Raw genomic sequence first — 20,707 nt, forward strand, 5'->3', positions numbered from 1 at the left:
TAAGGAGAATGTGCAAAATACTACCGCTGAATTACCCCCACCTTTGACAAAACTTTCAGCAACTATAACATCCACTTCTGAAATTATTTTGACTGCAGGTGATAGACTTTGTTTAGCCATTTTTCTGGTCACTGCAATGGAAAATTACCTGAATTGTGTCACAGTAACTAAACTGCCTCTTTACCTTCATTTGGACTTTCCATGATTATAGGTAACCCTGACTCCATCCAAATCATTACCTCGGAGAATGTCAGCTCCATCCGTGGGTAATGTTATAACAACCACTCCAACTACTCTTGACAAGTAATTATATTTCAATTGCTCTTTGTACAATGGAACAGGGATAGCATCCACACTTCTCTCACACATTTATGTTAGTTTCTCTCCCTGGAAGAAAAATTAACTTGTTCTCCAAAAAAGATTCAAACAGCTCCTGCATTCCACATTACAGATATTGCATTATTTGACGAAAAAGGATTGTTTAAAAAAAAATTAGATTCGCTAAAGTATGGGAAACAAGCCCTTTAGCCTAAAATGACCCTCTGAAGAGTAACCCACCCAGACCCATTCCCCTACCCTACCCCTGACTAATGCACCTAACACGATGGGCAATTCAGGATGGCCAATTCACCTGACCTGCAGGAGGAACCCCACACAGATACAGGGAGAATGTGCAAACTCCAGGCAGACAGTTGCCTGATGTAGGAATACGAACCCAGGTCCCTGGTGCTGTGAGGCAGCAGTGCTGACCACTGAGCTACCATGCCACCTTAAATATTTCTTTCCCTTTGACAAAACTTTTCAAACCACGTATCCATGTTACTTTCTGGACAAGAGTCGTTGGACTCGTAACCTGCATTCTGCTTTCTCTCCACTGATTCTGCCAGACTTGTTGAGTTTCAATAGCAATTTCTGATTTTGTATCCCCTGCACTCAGGCCAGTGCGTATCTTTAGTCTCACTGTCCTGGTTAAGGCTTCAATTTGAACAAAAAGATGGCAGAACGGTCGAACACATACACGATCTGTCTTTGCGAAATAACTTTCAGGAAATGCTTGGGGACAGTGGGTCAAACATGAAGGAGAAACTGAAGGAAATCCTAATTAGTCAGGAAATGGCATTTGGGAAAACGATGGGATTAAAACCCACTACGTCCCCAAGGCCTGATGCTCTGTCTCCCAGAGTACTTAAGGAAGTCACCCTAGAACAAATAATGCATTTGGCAGTCATTTTTCAGCATTCTGCAGACTTTGGAAGAGTCCCAATGGACCAGAAGGGGAGCTAATGTAACTCCTCTCTCTAAGAAAGGTGGGAGAGAGAAAAGGGGGAATCATAGGCTAGTAGGCCTGACATTAGTGGTGGGAACAATGCTGGAGTCAATTGATAAAGATGTCATAACTGAGCATTTGCAAAACAGTGACAGAATCGGAGCGTGGTCAGCATTGATTCAGTGAAGAGAAATCATGCTTGACAAATCTTATGGAGCTTTTTTGAGGATGTGACCAGTGGGGTGGACAGGGGTGAACCTGCAGATGTTACGTATCTGGACTTTCAACTGGCTTTTGACACGTTTCCACACAAGAGATTGGTAAGCAAAATTAAAGCACATGGTGTTGGAGGTCATGAATTAACAAGGATAGAGAACTATGGCAGGCAGGAAGCAAAAAATTGGAATACACGGGTCCTTTTCAGAGTGGCAGGCAGTGGCAAGTGGCATGCTGCTAGGTCCAGCTGCTCACAATATACATTTGGACGAAGGAATTGAATGGCATATCTCCAAATTTGCAGACGATACTAAGTTTGGTGGCAGTGTGTGCTGTGAGGAGGATGCAGGTTGACTTGGCCAGAGTGACTCAGTATAATGTGGATTCATGTGAGGTGATTCACTTTGGTGGCAAAACTAGGAAATCAGATTATTATCTGAATGGCGGCAGTTGAGGAAAAGGTGAGGTGATATGAGGCCTGGGTGTCATGGTGGAACAGTCGCTGAAGGTTTGGCACGCAGGTACAGCAGGGAAAGCTAATGCTGGCCTTCGTAGCGAGAGGATTTGGGTATCAGAGTAAGGAGGTCTTGCTGCAGTTATCCAGGGCCTTGGTGAGGCTACACCTTGTGTGCAGTTTTGGTCTCCTAGTCTGAAGAAGGACATTCCTGCTCCTGAGGGAGTCCAGCGAAGATTCACCAGACAGATTCCCAGGATGCCAGGACTGACATAGGAGGAAAGATTGGATCAACTGGACTTGTATTCACTGGAATTTAGATGAATGAGGGGGATTCCCAGAGAAACTTTAAAAATTCTGATGGGACAAGTCAGGCTAGATGGGGAAAGTATGTTCCCAATGTTGGGGATGTCCAGAACGAAGAAGGTCACAGTTGAAGAATAAGGGGGAAGCCATTCAAGATTGAGATGAGAATGTATTGCTTCACTCAGACATGAAATCTCTCCCACAGGAAGCTGTTGGGACCAATTCATTAGAGAGAGCTGGAGGCGGCCATTGTGGCTAAAGGGATAGAGGGGTCCAAGGAAAGGACAGGAATGGGATGCTGTGATTGCATGATGAGCCATGATCTTATTGAATGGTGGTGCAGGCCAGAAGGGCCGAATGGCCTACTCCTATTTTCTACGTTTCTACGATCCGTGGCACTTTCCTTTACTGTCCCCTTTTAAGACTCCCTCTTACAACCTCTATTGGCATCCCTTGCAGCTTCAAGTGTTCTTTTCGAATGTGTCCCACGTGATTACAATGAGACCATTTAGGCCTTCAATTTCACCTCCACTCATGTCATCTTCCATTCTGCATTGAGGAGGAGACATTGGGGGCATTCCCAGCTCCATATTCCTTATCTTGGCTACTTGCCTTCCTTTGACACAACCTGCAATCTCCACATGTAGCTCTGGCTATGCTGGTTCTTCGTGACTAATGCCGGTTTTGAATTCTCATATTGCACATTTGTGCAACATAGCCTGCCGAGCAGTAGATGGTGGAATTGGGACAGTTTCGCTATGAGGTAAGCATGTCTATGGAGAAAAACAAAATTATTGTTCCCTTCACAACTCAGCTCCTTTCACTTTTGACATCTCTACTTCAAAGTCTTCTTTCATTGTCATTCTAGGTAACATTCCATGAGACTCCAGACTCTGCCTTTTGCTCTCTGTACGTCTCTCTGTTTGTATGCCCTGTCTCTTGTTATTCCTTCTCTTGTACTCTCTGCACCTCCCGAACCATGCTACAATTACCCTTTTCCTACAAAAATTGCCATCTCACTCTCTAGTTTCTAACCAAAGGAGGAAGCAGCTGCCTTGCCAACCATCCTTGTGCCAGGGAACAGCGGTAGACATATAGTCAGAGTCAGAAGGATCAAGAGCACAAAGAGCACCCTTAGGACCATCACGACTATAGACCAGTGAGCCTGACCATCAGTGGTGGGCAAGTTATTGGAGAGAATGCTGAGGGACAGGATGTACATGTATTTGGAAAAGCAAGGACTGATTAGGGATAGCCAACATGGCTTTGTGCGTGGGAAATCATATCTCACAAACTTAGTTGAGTTTTTTGAAGAAGTAACAAAGAGGATTGATGAGGGCAGAGGAGTAGACGTGATCTATATGGACTGCAGTAAGGCGTTTGACAAGGTTCCCCATGGGAGACTGATTAGCAAGGTTATATCTCATGGAATACAGGGAGAACTAGCCATTTGGATACAAAACTGGCTCAAAGGTAGAAGACAGAGGGTGGTGGTGGAGGGTTGTTTTTCAGACTGGAGGCCTGTGACCAGTGGAGTGCCATAAGGAGCGGTGCTGGGTCCTCTACATTTCATCATTTATATAAATGATTTTGATGTGAGCATGAGAGGTACAGTTAGTAATTTTGGAGGTGTAGTGGACAGCGAAGAAGGTTATCTCAGATTTAAATGAATTTGATCAGATGGGCCAATGGGCTGAGAAGTGGCAGATGGAGTTTAATTCAGATAAATGTGAGGCGCTGCATTTTGGGAAAGCAAATCTTAGCAGGATTTATAAACTTAATGGTAAGGTCCTAGGAAGTGCTGCTAAACAAAGAGACCTTGGATTGCAGGTTTGTAGCTCTTTGAAAGTGGAGTCGCAGGTAGATAGGATAGTGAAGAAGGCGTTTGGTATGCTTTCCTTTATTGGTCAGAGTATTGAGTACAGGAGTTGGGAGGTCATGTTGTGGCTGTACAGGACATTGGTTAGGCCACTTTTGGAATATTGCGTGCAATTCTGGTCTCCTTCCTATTGGAAGGATGCTGTGAAACTTGAAAGGGTTCAGAAAAGATTTACAAGGATGTTGCCTGGGTTGGAGGATTTGAGCTACAGGGAGAGGCTGAACAGGCTGGGGCTGTTTTCCCTGAAGCATCAGAGGCTGAGGGGTGACCTTATAGAGGTTTATAAAATCATGAGGGGCATGGATATGGTAAATAGACAAATCTTTTCCCTGGGATGGGAGAGTCCAGAACTCGAGGGGAAAGGTTTAGGGTGAGAGGGGAAAGATATAAAAGGGACCTTTTCAAGCAGAGGGTGGGGCGAGTATGGAATGAGTTGCCAGAGGAAGTGGTAGAGGCTGGTACGATTGCAACATTTAAAAGGCATCTGGATGGGCATCTGAATAGGAAGGGTTTGGAGGGATATGGACCAAGTGCTGGCAGTTGGGACTAGATTGGGTTAGGATATCTGGTCGGCATAGATGGGTTGAGCCGAAGGGTCTGTTTCCATGCTGTACATCTCTATGACTCTATGACGTCCGTTCTGGTCAAAAGCAACGTTCTCCTGTCATTTTCCAGCACATGGCCTCGTGTGGGAATGCAACAAAGACCAAATTCAATGCCCAAAGAAAACAGGGAAGGCCATATACAAGGACCATATATAAGGTTGTTGACTGCACAAACATGAACCACAGACCATACTCTGTAAAACTTTTAGTTGGGAGAGATTAAGTAAAGTTAAAGGTTATTACATACTATGTAGGGGGCAAGGTGCTGTACAGGAAAAACAGAGAATATGATTGCACCAAGAGCTTTTCAGCTTTGATTGAAAGACCCGTTTCCAAGGAGATGTGATTAATAGGCAACAATCAGCTGTTTTTCATTCCTCTTACAGAGATTGGAAAGTGACAGGGAACAGAAATCTCATGTATGTCTTTTGAACTGGGGCAAAGTTTGATGTGATCAGCCTCTGGGGTCATGCTGACACATTTGCAATTTGTGATATGAATGAAGGGGTAGACTTTGACAAATAGGGCACAAGATCAGATTTTCCAGATGATACCAAACTTGGAGGTCTTGCAACCTGTCGGGGGGGTGGGGGAGTGGAGCGTGGAGCTGGGGCAGAACATCAGAAGGACAAGTTGGTGAAACGAGTTGGCGAATGTTGCTCAGTGAACAGAAATGCAAGTTGCTTAATTTAATTCAGAAGTCATGATTTGGAGATGCCGGTGTTGGACTGGGGTGTACAAAGTTAAAAACCGCACAACACCAGGTTATAGTCCAACGGGTTTAATTGCTAGTGTGCTTCCAATTAAACCTGTTGGTCTATAATCTGGTGTTGTGCGATTTTTAACTTAATTCAGAAGAGTATTTAGCTACGATACAAGATAAAAGGTCATTGAAGGTAGCGAGAAAGGATGAGGAAAATGATAATAAGTTGGAAAGTGTTTTGCACATTATCGAAAGGGACATAAGTTCCAAGAACCAGGAGTTTACTTGAGCTGTTTATACCATCACTTTGTCCTCACCATTCATTCTTGGGCAGCACAGTTTAGGGGAATAAAAATGCATGAGGTGAACACATAAATCTAATCTATCCAAGGCCCTGCAATTTATCTAATGAATATAGAAGAGAGATTTCGAACGTAAGTATTGGGGAATAGGTGACTCGGGGTACATGTAATAGAATCCCTACAGTGGGGAAGCAGACCATGTGACCTACACAGACCTGCTAATATGTATCCCAACCATTCCCACCTCATCCCTGCATTGCCCATGCTTTCCGCCTAGCCTGCACATCCTTGGACTCCGAGAGGAAATCGGAGCATCCAGAGGAAATCCACGCAGAATGTGTTAACTCCACACAGCTGTTCAAGGGTGGAAGTGAACATGGGTTCTTGACAAAGTGAGGTAGCAGTGCTAACCACTGAGCTACCATGCTACTCTACAGGTATACCACTTCGCAATTCCACATTCACCTTAGTAGGTACATTATCTGTTATTTCCCCACCCCCCCCAACATTGACATTATACTCTTATCTGACTCCCTAGATAATAAACGAATAAACCGATTCATTTTATGGAGAAATATGCCAGACAGTTTTACTGATGTTCAAGTGTCTATGCCCAAATCAACTCAAATTGAGGAGGTTCTCCACACAGCACTCGAGATGTTTGAAAAACTGAAATTCACACCCAGAAGAAGAAGGAGACAAGTGAATGTACTGCTATTAAGACAAAGTATTCAAAATGAATTGGCTCAGCTCCTTCTCTCATGTTTAACAACATCTTTTTCAGAATTGCACACAGCATTCGAAAGACGGCCTCGTCAATGTCCTGTTCAGCCACAACATGGCATCTCAATTCCTGGACTCAGTGTTATGACCAATAAAGGCAAGTGTGCCCAATGTCCTCTTCACCACCCTGTCTACCTGCAACTCCACTGTCATGGAGCCTCTCAGTCTCTTTGTTCGTCATCACTCCCTAGGCCCTTGCCAGTTACTGTATCAGTCCTGCACTGGTTTGCCTGACCAAAATGCAACACCTCACATGAGAGAAGATTTACAATGATGTGGCCAGGGTTGGACAGTTTGAGTTGTACAGACATAGCTATAGAGGTTTATAAAATCATGGGATGCATGGAGAGAGTGAATAGCCAAGATCTTTTTTCGAGGTTGGGACTTCGGTTTAACCAAAACTAAAGGATGTCGGTTTAAGGTGAGAGGGGAAAGATTTAAAAAGGACCTGGTGAGTAAATTTGTTTCACACAGAGGGTGGTACGTGTATGGAATGAGCTGCCAGAGGAAGTGGTGGAGGCTGGTACAATTTAAAAGGCATCTGGATGGGTAAAAGACTGAGAAGGTTTCGAGGAATATGGTCAAGTGCTGTCAAATGGGACGAGGTCAGATTAGGATGCCTGGTCAGCACGGCTGAATTAGACCGAAAGATCTGTTCCTGTCTGTATGACTCAATGACTCTAAGTTGAGCTTGTTTCCCCACGGCATTAATCTGTGCAGGCAGATTGTAAGACAACTAATTCTACACTAAACCAGCAACACCCCAACACCAAACAAACTATAATAACTGAATAAGCCTTTTTAATGGATGGGTATATGAATAGGAAGGGTTTAGAGGGATATGGGCCAAGTGCTGGCAAATGGGACTAGATTAGGTTGGGATATCTGGTCAGCATGGACGAGTTGAACTGAAGGGTCTGTTTCCGTCCTGTACATCTCTATGACTCTGTGTTATACTTTTTTTTTGTTATGTTAGTGTCTAGTGAAGTTCACCTTTCCTTCAGATAAAAGCAATCTTACTACCAGGTTGTAAGCTCACAGCAAGAATGTGGAAAATACTTGCTTTCAATATTTTAGGAGCATGTCCTTGGTGATTTCTCATCCTCATAGGAAAAGCTGTACATTTTCTTGGTCTGACGGTGATTGTGGTGAAGATCCAGAGGTAGGTGTGCTTCAAGAATACTTAAGCACATATGTAATTGGCAGATACAAAAGGGTTTATGGCGTGGATGTTTTCCACATGTGGAATTGCCCATTCAACTAGTTTATTCTGGGATTATTTACCACGAATATGAGTTGAAACTTGTAAAATAATATGTTAGTGAAGGATGTGATCTTATGTTCTAACAACAGACAAATGCCAAAGGGAAAGGTCCCTTAGTCAGGCAATGACAGATCAATTGCTGTCCCATATATTGTTAGATATATGTATATTGTGTGTGTGTCTGAGTGAGTGTGTCTGTGTCTGTATGAGTGTGTATGTGTGTGTGTATATGTGTGAGTGTGTATGTGTGTGTCTGTGCGTGTGTTGTGTGAGGGTGTGTCTGTGTGTGAACGTGTGTGTGTGAGTATCTGTGTGTGTCTGTGTGCATGAGTCAGTGAGTGAGTGCGTGCATGTGAGTGTGTGTGTGTGTGTGTGGGTGCGCGTGTGTGTGTGTGTGTGAGTATCTGTGTGTGTGTCTGTGTGTGTATGTGAGTGTGTGTGTGTCTGTGTGTGTGAGTGAGTGCGTGTGTGTGTGAGTGAGTGTGTGTGAGTGTGTGTCTGTGTGTGAGTGAGTGAGTGCGTGTGAGTGAGTGAGTGTGTGTGTGTGTGCGAAAAGTACACAGCTAATAATTTTATGAAATTTTGTTTGAGGATTTTAAAAATCTTGATATCATCAGGAAGGAGACAAATGTCTTTCGCTTTGTCCATGTAACTTGTCCAGTGCAACAACAATTGAACACAAAGGTAAGATGGAGGTCTTGACCACCTCCAGAAGGAGATAATTGGATGATTTTATGTCCAGATTCTGAAGCAATGGAATCACACACAATGGAAATTCCATAGGGTGCTGAGGAACCTAATTCAGAGAAGCTTTAAAATCATACACTGTCACCTCAAGTTCACTGGCTCAAAATGACCTAAAGGATTATTGTGCTGGGAAGCAAGTCAGGAACACCTTTTGTGCTTGCAATTTCTGATAAAATAAAGGTGGTATAAGGATGGATTTCAGATAATTAGAAAACTCGCTTTATTTAGTTTTCAAAATGAAATGTTATCATGTGCTCAGGTGCATTTTATGGTAGTTCTACATACATTGCAAAGTCGGTCCCATTTCTTTGAAGAAAAGCCATGATGCTTGCAGATTCTGTAATGTAATTCCAAGCAACTTAGATTCATAGAATCGTGAGTTTTCTGAAATTCCTTGCTAATGCTTGGAAATATCTTTCTGGAAGCATTTGAATTCCAATACAAATCCAAGCCTACTTCTGAAAGGGAGCACAAACAGTGCTCCCAATAGAATTGTAACTTCGAACGGCTTTGTTAAAATCAAAGTTCTTGTAATTCAAATCTGGTCTCAGGTAGGATTTCTGGTTAATTTGCGACACAGCCATCACAACTCAATGGGATAACATGCTTGAAATGGTACCTAATGGTACCTAAGATCTAATATTTAGACCCACAGACTTCTGAACTGAAGAGCAATTAGTATTTATTACAAGAAATTAGACTGTAACTACACATATATAATTATAATTATAAACCATCAAGATGTAACACTTCAAATTAAAATGCTAATTCCCTTATAAACTCCATCTTCCACAGAGAGAGAGAGAGAGACAAACAAATAGGTAGGGTAAAATAAGTCTGTTCAATGGCTCCTATTCACAGCTTGCTGAGGTAATCCTTATGATTCTTATGGTAATCAGAATGGTGTTTTAAGTCATCTTTCTCAAGATGCTTCCACTAGTTTGCAAGAGGCACAGGGTGTCTCGTTCACTTATAAAAGTTTGCTGACTCAACAGTCAAAAGCAACAACTGCTGAAGTAAAGATGAGATGGTTTTCTTCAGTTTTAAAACTGGTTTTGACTGGACTGAACAGAGTGGCAGCTCCTGTGCAAGTAGAGCCCAAGGTTCTTCTCTCTGTATCTTGTTCCCAACTCCCAACTGTTCAGTTGCCTGAGAAACAGGTGCTTGGTTATTGTCAAGCAAAAAGCTTTTGTGATCACGAACTAGTCACTAGACCATAGACCAGTTTCTGCTGATGGAGTAGCAGCTCCTGAGCTGGGGCTTGTCCACTTCTCTCTGTTTTCTTTGTTCCTTTTTTGTTCTTTTTTTCTTTTACCCTTTTCTCTCTTTTTGTTCTTCTCTTGAAAAGCCTTTTTCAGCATCTTCAGCAGGGCAAGAGTTGGACCCAGCCTCCCTAACATGTGAGGCAGCGGTAACAACAATTCCCACTGATTAGTGACAGAAATGGCAGCAACAGAGGTGGCTCTTCACAGTGATGGATGGCCACAGCATGGACACCAAAGGTACAGCATGTGGCAGGAGGAGTCTGACCGAAACTAGGGCTAGACCCAGGGAGATGAGACTTTGGAATCCTAACTTTTTCACTTTTTTTCGAGTAAAGATTTTTAAGATACAAGCATTTTTCTTTATCTTCTGGCTCTGCTTCTTTTTCTCTCTCATATTTTTAACAGTTCTGGATCTGCATTTTGTATTTTACCAGAGAATCGGATTTGATTCAATTTGATTTATATTGTCACATGTACCTAGGTACAGTGAAATGTTTTGTTTTGTGTGCAGTACAGGCAGATCATAGAGTCATAGAGTCAGAGAGATGTACAGCATGGAAATAGACCCTTCGGTCCAACTCAAGCATGCCGACCAGATATGCCAACCCAATCTAGTCCCAACTGCCAGCACCCGGCCCATATCGCTCCAAACCCTTCTTATTCATGTACCCATCAAGATGCCTCCTTAATGTTGTAATTGTACCAGCCTCCACCACTTCCCCTGGCAGCTCATTCCATATACGTACCACCCTCTGGGTGAAAAAATTGCCCCTTAGTTCTCTTTTATATCTTTCCCCTCTCACCCTAAACCTATGCCCCTCTAGTTCTGGACTCCCCGACCCCAGGGAAAAGGCTCTGTCTACTTACCCTATCCATGCCCCTCATAATTTTGTAAACATCTATAAGGTCACCCCTCAGCCTCTGACGCTCCAGGGAAAACAGCCCCAGCCTGTTCAGCCTCTCTCTATAACTCAAATCCTCCAACACTGGCAACATGGTTGTAAATCTTTTCTGAACCCTTTCAAGTTTCACAACATCTTTCCAATAGGAAGGAGACCAGAATTGCATGCAATATTCCAACAGTGGCCTAACCAATGTCCTGTACAGCCACAACATAACCACCCAACTCCTGTACTCAATACTCTGACCAATAAAGAAAGCATCCCAAACGCCTTCTTCACTATCCTATCTACCTGCGACTCCAATTTCAAGGAGCTATGAACCTGCACTCCAAGGTCTCTTTGTTCAGCAACACTCCCTAGGACCTTACCATTAAGTGTGTAAGTCCTGCACTGATTTGCTTTCCCAAAATGTAGCACCTCGCGTTTATCTGAATTAAACTCCATCTGTCACTTCTCTGCCCATTGGCCCATCTGGTCAAGATCCTGTTGTAATCTGAGGTAACCCTCTTCACTGTCCACTACACCTCCAGATCATACGATACAAAGAACACAGCGAGGAATACAGTGTTACAGCTGAAGAGGAGGTGCACAGAGAGTCAGATCAACAGTAAGTTTAACATTTGAGAGGTCCATTCAGATGTCTGAAAACAGTGAGGAAAAGTTGATCTTGAATCAGTTGATAGATGTGTTCGAGCTTTTGTGTCTTACATCTGATGGAAGAGGTTGGAAGTAACTCTAACTGGGATGGGAGGGGTCTTTGATTATGTTAGCTGCCTACCCGAGGAAGCTAGAAGTTTAGATAGAATCAATATATGGAAGGTTGGCTTGCATGATGACTACAATTCTCTGTAGTTTCTTATGGTCCTGGGCAGAGCAGTTGCCATACAAAGTCATGATACATCCAGATAGAATACTTTTTCTTGTGATGATATTGCCCCTTTAACAAGGTTGTTCTATCCTTGTTTTTTTTTGAGTGGGGTCCTAAAAGGCACAGGTGCCGAAATGGCTCCCAGAGACTGTCAAAGTAAACAATGAAGGAAAGCCTTTGCGTTCTTTTGTACAATGAAAGGGGATTGGCCAGTGCTCCCAGTTCAGGGATTTTTTTCCAGTTTTAGTATAGACACTGCTGGGGACTGAGCAGCAGCTATAGTGAGAAAAGGTCCCATGCTTCAGCAAATGATCCCTGGCTGATTCTCCCTCTCTCTAACATCTCTTCTGTAAGAATCTGGGATTGAGTTTATCTTTTTTTTTTGCCAAGGAGTGTTTTTATTGGAATGTAGGAAATTGGAACAGCATTATTAAGTTGCAATCGAGTCGGGTGGATTTTCAGAGAGGTTGAGTCACTTTATATTCTGCTCTCTTTTGTTTCATAGTGTGTAAATAAATTCTGGTTTGTTTAAAAAAGAGTGGCTTGACCAGCTGTATCACTTCTGGCATACCCAACTTACATCTACCTAAAAACAACATAAAATTGTTCGGTTCTGGGCTACTGTTCAAAATGTTATGAGGGAGTCTGGCCTTAACACCATGGTACATCTATAACGATGATTCTGTACACTTTTCATTGTGCTCCTGAATTCCTCTTCTTGAGTGCACACCAAAGTCAATTCTAACTCTAATTCAATTCACATCTTGTTGTTACCCACTTTCTTCTGTACACAGAACACCTCAGCTGTAACCCATCTACAACCCAATCACCAGTTGCTATCTGTTCAAATAGCTTTCACATGACGATTGTAATGACTGACAGATTGATTACTTTTCCAATTATGCAGTCAACCTTTAAAATAGAATTTAAAACAGTTTTTTATTTCTCATTTCATCCCACAATTTTAAAAAGCAAAAATCAAAGGAAACAAGACATGGCCTTTTCATTTATTAGAAGAGTTCATTCATGAGTAACTAATGTCTGTGACGAATGAGATGTAGGAGAAAGTGAGGACTGCAGATGCTGGAGATCAGAGCTGAAAAATGTGTTGCTAGAAAAGCGCAGCAGGCCAGGCAGCATCAAAGGAGCCGGAGAATCGATGTTTCGGGCATAAGCCCTTCTTCAGGAAGAATGGCTTATGCCCAAAACGTCGATTCTCCTGCTCCTCACTAATGAGATGTATTCAATATTTACCTCAGCTGAGGTATCACTCAGGAATAAATAAAAAGAAATAAACAAATTTGCACCATATTCAGACGGATTGAACATATAAAAAAACGAACAGAAGTCCTTGATTCTGCACAGAGAACATGTTGTGTCAAGTCAATTATTCCCTAATGTACACATGCCATCTGGTTCTGGGAGCTATTACTGTTCCCAGTAATATATGTAAGCCTGTCACTAATTCTCTTCTGCCTTAATCTTGCTATTGTGACCACTAATCGTCAAAACTACATTCCAATCAATAGCTTAGTCTACTTATTTTGTTACTGATTTTAATTTTCATTCAGCAATGTTCAATTTATTTGTGAGTTTTAATTGCCCTTGGATTTTCAAACTATTACTAATCATCATTGGCCAATTATCTTCTGTGAAGGAATAGCCATCATCACGTTCGGGGTCAGGAGTTGTCAGGTTGAGCTGGGTTTGAGTGTAGTGCTGGCTGGAATGCTATGTTGTCCTTGGTTTATTTTGAGAGGGGTTGTAAAAGGCAGAGGTTGCAATGTGTCTGGGATAGCCAATAGATACTGCCTGAAGCAACAGTCAGAGAAAGGCTTTTAGGATTTTTAATTTAAAAAAAACAATTGTGCAATGAAACTGGAATGAGCAGTTCAGGGTTTTATTCCTGGATTAGTTTGTTTCCAGCTGGGAACCTGGAGGAGCAGCTCCAGTGAAAAGAGTTTCCATGTTTCAACCGAGGTCTTACTTGAACATTCTCTGGGAATTCTTCGCTGTGTGTATGATGCTGTGTTTGAAGTTACCTTTTGCCAGGGGGTGCGTTTATAGGATGTTGCAAGGATTTGAACAGCGTTGTTAAGTTGCGATAGAGTCACTCAAATAAGTTGTCATTGTAAATTATATTTTCTTTTGTTCGGGTTTCATCCGTAAGGTTTAAATAAATTCTGTTTGACTTGAAGCCGAGTGGTTTGACCAGCTGCATCACTCCTGGAATATCCCCCATCTAAAACAGTCAATAAAGTTAGCATCTGGGCTACCTTCTGGAAGTGTTTTGAAGGGGGTCCTGACTGGTCCATAACACTGTTCTGCAGTCAATCCCAGCATTAGACTAAAGTTTCCCATCCATCATTTGTCTGAGTCATCACCACAGACTTGTCAAAACTCAGTGACCCAAATTCACAGTTTTAAAGCTTGCCATGGAGGTCAACACAAAAGCGATATGCACGTGACCTAATTCAAATTTGATCTGATCTGCAATGATCCTGGGGCTGGAAGATTTCTGACATAACCTGGATCGTCTTTTAGCAGCAGCAATGATTCCCAGGCTGTCGTTGTTCTTAGGAATAGCAGAACTTCCACCGGATCCCACTACCTATGTCTGACCTACCCTCCCATCTAGCGATCTCAAAACTGGAAACTTTGGCCCCTGATATTGTCGGGTCATATTTCTATTGTCCTTCACTTTAACTGGAGATTTCTTCCTCAGACTTTTTCTTTGTTTTCCTCATCTCTTTCATAGTTTCGTCCCGAGAGAAGGAGTTTTTTTTTAAAAAGCATTCATGGATCAGGGTGTCACTGACCATCACTTATTGCCCATCCTGAAGTTGAGAGTCAACCACATTGCTGTGGGTCTGGAATCACATGGAGGCCACACCAGGAAAGGATGGCAGTTTCCTTCCCTAAAGGATGTCAGTGAACCGGATGGGGTTTTTCCCACAATTGACAATAGATTTATGGTCAACATTAGACTCTTCATAGGCAAGAGTGTGGTGCTGGAAAAACACAGCAGGTCAGGCAGTATCCGAGGAGCAGAAGAATCGACGTTTTGGGCAAAAGGTCCAGATATTTTATTGAATCCAAATTCCACCATCTTCCATGGTCCCTAGAACATTACCTGGGTCTCTGGATTAGCAATCCAGCGATAACACCACTCAGCCATTACCGCCCCTCAGAGAGTGGTGAGCCTGTGGAATTCTCTGCCACAGAAAATGGTCAAGGCCAAAACTTCAGATGTTTTCAAGATGGAGTCAGATACAGTTCTTTGGAGCTAACAGGGTTAAAGGGAATGGGAAGAAAGCAGGAAGAGGATACGAAGCAGGATGATCAGTCATGATTATAATGACATCAGAGTAGATTCTAAGGGCAGATGGATTACTCCTGTCCCTACTTTTTATGTTTCTATTTCTGTCTTGTGTTCAACCCACCAGGCATTCTGCAGTATTGCGCTCTCAACACCTAAAGAAATCTTCCCTTTCTTATTTTATCTTCTCCTTATCTTGTCTGCTCCTTGATATTCAGGAGATAAACATTTGGAAGTATTACTCTTTTATCTTGTGGTAAACCAACACTTGTATTACAGGGAGGACACAAAGATATTCCAGATAGAGTTCAAAGTATCTAAGGAGTGTGTATGCATATTTGTACACAATGTAAAGAGATTCCAACTGAGGGAAACTGTCAACTAGTTGTGGGTCTAGATTGTTTGGTGCTGAGAGAGACAAAAAGAAGGGAGAAGGTTACAAGCATGTCCCTGTGACTCGTGACAGAATTCTAATAATGAGATTGAATGGGTATTTCACCCCGTTCTTCAGCTCCTCTCTGAATTTAGTCTGGGTCACAACATAAATACCTGTGTTAGTGCAAGTACTGAGTACTTGCAACATCTTTGATGTGCGGTCTATGATAAAGTTAAGGTCAGTGTCAGAGTAAGACATTTGCAAATCTGCAATTCGCCGGTAAATGATGTACGCAATGTGTAACACCCATAACAGGATGAAACTGCCTGAAATGCTCAAGAGTAAAATAATGGATTTCCTGCGACTCTTCATCTCGGGATCATTGTGCTCATCTCTGTAGCTTTTGCCCCGAAGTCCTCTTCGAACTTTACTTGCTACTGAAATGTGTCTGACTGTCAAAACATTGAGCAGCAGAATTAAAAAGAAAGGGATACAAGGTGTTAAAATGTAATGAATCAGTTCTAACGCAGCCCATCCAGGGGATGTATAGAAGCTTTGTTTGGTGATACAGTTCCAGGGAACATTGCCAATTACATATTCTGGTTCCTTTGCAAAGCACCAAGGGACAGACTCCAAACAGCCCAGCAAACTCACTGTTAATATAACTACAGTCGCAGTTTTCTTGGTGCAATATTTTGTTTTCAGCTTCTCACAACAAATGGCCACAAATCGATCCACGGTGAAAGCAACTGTGAGCCACACAGAAATAACAGTGGCTGCAAAAGCTGAAAAATAAATGACAATACAGACAGGAGTAATGAATATGAAGGAATCTGCAAAATACATTGAGGCTGACCATCTCAGTATAGGATCAGTGACAACAACAAGAAGATCAGAGGCTGCCATTCCTACAAGGTAGCAAGTTATACATTGCGAGAGACCACACCTTCCTCGGCATAGGATCACAATCGCCACCAGGTTAACTAGCCAAGAGAAGAAGAGAGAAAAGGAATCACAATGAGAAATTTGTTAGTTAATTTAGTTTTTACATCCTGCACCCAATCCACCAGTCCAACATCCAATAATTATAACCAAACAGTGTATTTATTGTTGAAATCTCTGTGAATGCCTCAATGTATTCAGTGATCTCCAACATTTGTTGTTTCCATTCCTCCAAGTTTCCATCTGTTCCTGCATACTTTTCATTTAATCTGCAACGCACAGAGTAAAAACAATCAAGAGGGTCTTCCAGAAATCCTCCAAATTGTTGAAGCTTTTTCTCCTCAGATTTCACATTGTGCAGTGTTATGACCCATGTTGAATAAAACAAAATAACTAAAGCTAATGAGCAATCCAATGAACAATAAATTTACAAGATTTCCTATTCTTCTAATGTTTATGTTAACAAGTAAAGTGCAGTTGACATAAGTTATGCATGAGGTCACAGGAAAATTGCAGTAAGTCTAATTTTTGAGTTAAACTTACCAGGCAGACCATTTAACATATATGGGACCAATTAGAGCCATAATATCTGTCAGCACTCTTTCAACATTTCCTCTGGCATCCCCTTTCCCACAATGTTTTGGTCTCCCATTCATGTCAAATAACAAGTACAAGTTAAACAGTGCTCTGTACGTATGTTCTTTGAAATGATGGTGCACTTCCAGAGGCTTGCTGGTCTCCCACCCTTCATTCTTGGCTGTATGCATAAACCTGGACCCTCTTTATCTGAAACTGTCAGTAGAGATATGTGCACTATCTGACCAATTCACTGTGCTGATTGGTTTCAAACTAACAGAAACAGTGAAAACACCCACTTAAAAATCACCCACTCCAATATCCAGCCTTTGATTATCATTTACCTGTCACATCACCATCTTTTTCCTTGCAGAATCCTGATTTTATGGATTCATTTTGTGCTTCCTCCCTTGGCCAGGAGTTTTGGATTTGCACACTCTTTGTTCTGAACTCATACACATTGGGTTTATGAATCTTCCAAATCTACTCTTCTTGCAGGAACTTAAAACAATCTACAATACAATCTGTGATCAAGGATTTCAAGAAAGTTATCCATCACTGCAATTCCACGAATGAGGACAACCTCCCCTATGGAATAAGAAATATTTCCACATTTTCTCAGGATCATTGCAAAGAAGTCTGTAGCCTGACAATCATCCATGACCACTTTTACCATCATAAACAGCAGAAGGTATAATTCTTCGTTTATCCAAAAATATATATTTTTAATTCATTCACAGGATGTGGGCATCACCAACTAGACTAGCATTTATTGTGCATCCCTAATTGCCCAGAACGCGGACAAGAGTCAACCATCTTGTTCTGGAGTCATGTGTAGTCCCGACCAGATAAAGATGGCAGTTTCCTTCCCCAAAGGACATTAGTGAGTCAGATTGCTCTTTCAAACTGGTGATAGTTTCATGCTCATTATTAGACTTGTAATTCCAGACTTTGTTGTCGAGACTCGTAACCCAAAGATATAAAGAAAGGACACTTGATTACAAAGTGTTCAATGCCAACTGAAACAGTATGCATAATTTTATCAATTATTTCAACGATATTGAAAGAATACAAGGGGAAGCCGAGAAGGAAGTGTGGAAGAGTCAGCCGATCAGTTCACTAGACTTCTGAAGGAGCTGTACACACACCCAACACAGTCACATTCACATACTCACACACTGACACACTGTCCATTCATACATACACAGACACACACACAAACACTAATGCAGACACATACATTCATACAACACACACGTTCATACACAGACAAAAGCATATACACACACATACTCAATCACACACACTCATATGCACTTGCTAAAGCACACGGTCACACATGCACATTATTATATTCACGCAAGCACACATACACATGTACATACTCGTATGCACACACACACAAACTCATGCACATGCAGAAACACATTCTTGCATACATGCATACACAATAAAATAGTATTTTATCACTATTAGTAATCACTGATTAGTAATGACTCAAATGTGGTACCATTTCATAGGGAGGAGGGGAGTCTTGATAGCTCCATGGTGTTTATCAAAGTCCAAAAGCATATTCAGAGAGAAAGATAAACAGAGTGGAACTATTAACACATCCAAGTGGTCTGATTCCTGCTCTTAACCCAGATATCCTATCCCAATACATCCAGGAAAGGGTATAACCCCATAATAATACGAGCAATTGATCAATGAAGACAAGTACAATATAAATCCTCCAGTCAAAACTGAAACAGCCGCGAACATTGTCTAATGCAATGACTAGAACTTGACAGGTGACTGTCTGAAACAGTCAAAAGCAACATTGAGAACAGCAACAATAGATTTACATCATTATTAACTGTGATAATACCTTACCAGGAACTCCAACAGCTGAAATTAAAGGATAATAAACACGTCTTATCTCCCATAATACAGAATAGCCCATTTCCGTGAAAGACAGTGATTACTGTTCGTTTGAATCCAAGGTTCTGACAAGATCTCTAAGCTGATCCACTCTGATAGGTCTTTATATATAGAATAAGTCTTCACTGACATGGTTATGCCCCTCATCATTGAGATTATTTCCAAAAAATTGAACAAATGCATTACCTCACCAGATTTGTCTCTGACATAAGTGATCAGGTGGATAAAACACGAACATTTCACGGTTCAGGAGTTATTGCTTGGGGCTATCTCAGTAATGAAGCTGGCATCAGTTCAGAACAGCAACGAACAACTTTCTTTCACAGTTTTCCTGTATTATACAGAGCAAATTCAATATTGCCGAAACAATTATAAATGCCAGTGATTTCTCTATTCTGTATATTCAACCCAGGGACCCCAACATTCCCTCTGCGCCGAAATTTGCCATTTACAATATTGAATCCCTTCAATGGTAACAGATTAAGTCCACATTCAGCATTGCAGGCTGTGAATAGCTGAGTGTAATATCAGAGGATTGACAATATTTCCATTTGCCCTTCTGCTCAAGCCTATTTCTCTGAACGTGATTGCCTGCTCATTCTACATAAACTACGACAGTCAAATCAGAACTCTTTCAGCCCTTGACTCTGTTTCTCCTTCTCAATATTAGTCGTGGTCTTATCTCTTACCTCCCATCCATGTCAATTGATCTAAAGCACTGCTGTCTGAAGTCACGCTCACCAAATCCCACTCCCACCTCATCAGAAGCATCAACAAAACTCATCAGTTCCTAGTACCCCAATACATTAAGTTCAAAATCATAGAATCCCTACTGTTATGGACTAGGCCAGAACACTCAAAACATTCTTAATCAGGCAGCTCAGACCGTAACTTTGCAATTTGTTTCAGTATGGGTACAGTGAAAGTTACCCTGATTAAGTTAGCTAGGTTGACTACTAGATTTTAAAACAGACAGAAATTTATTACTATTTAGCACAATGGAACACAAAGAATGCCTAAAGAACGCAGTCGATCCAAACTAGGTTTAAAGATGCTGTTCCGAATATACACAACAGTCCCAATAAGCAAACTCCCTTTAAAAACCAGTATAAATGGAACACATGCTTCGAGGTTAAACTTGAAGGGCAGAAAAGAGAGAGAGAGTTTCCGCACAGCTCCCTGTTGAACTCCCAACCAGTTCAAGACTGAACTAAAACTCAGTTAGAGAGCCGACCACTCTCCTATCATTATACAGGTCACTTCTAAAACATGACCACTTTGGCCAGAAGTCTCATCTGTTTATATATAAACAAAATGCCTCTTGAAATTATTTTCATCTCTGTACCAAACCAGACTAATTGGAGCCCTGCCCCATCTATTACCTCTCTGAGAAAAATCAAGGATGCAGTATTCTTGAGCCAAGGAACATCTTTTAGATAAAAAGAGACTAGCTGTGTGATGCTATGATCATATTTTGAATAAGAGTCACTCTATGCTTTTTGCAATATACTTTACACAGAACATTTGTGAAGTTGGCTTTTTGTAACAGCCAAGTAGACTTCCCATATTAAAAAATGTCTCATTTTTAAAAAAATGGGTGAAGTTATAATTTCTGCCACCGAAAATGCAGTTTCGACAATGTTTGTGTTTTTCTGTTGGATATACAATGCTCAGAGATCTGTCCAGCAGCTCAATGCTGTAAGTCCAATGGCCTTACAGACTATGACCTTCACCCGCTTCTGCCCTGTGCCAGCTGCTTCCAGCTATTGGGAATCACTCAGTCTGGAATGTCCAAACCTACAGAATATTGCCATCCTCTCCTCTTTACATGAGAGGATCAGGAGTTTTTCAGGAAGACATAGCAAGTTGACAGTCCTCCAGCAGGAGTCGGTGTGTATACAGCCTGCATTCGTGGGTAAAGGGGTTAAGCATGATGCCTCGTAGCAGAGCACTTTAGGGAACATCTCTGGGACACCCGCACCAATCAACCACTCCGCCCTGTGGCCCAACATT

Source organism: Chiloscyllium punctatum, chromosome 34 (genome assembly GCF_047496795.1).
Source record: "Chiloscyllium punctatum isolate Juve2018m chromosome 34, sChiPun1.3, whole genome shotgun sequence".
NCBI classification, from domain to species: Eukaryota; Metazoa; Chordata; class Chondrichthyes; order Orectolobiformes; family Hemiscylliidae; genus Chiloscyllium; species Chiloscyllium punctatum.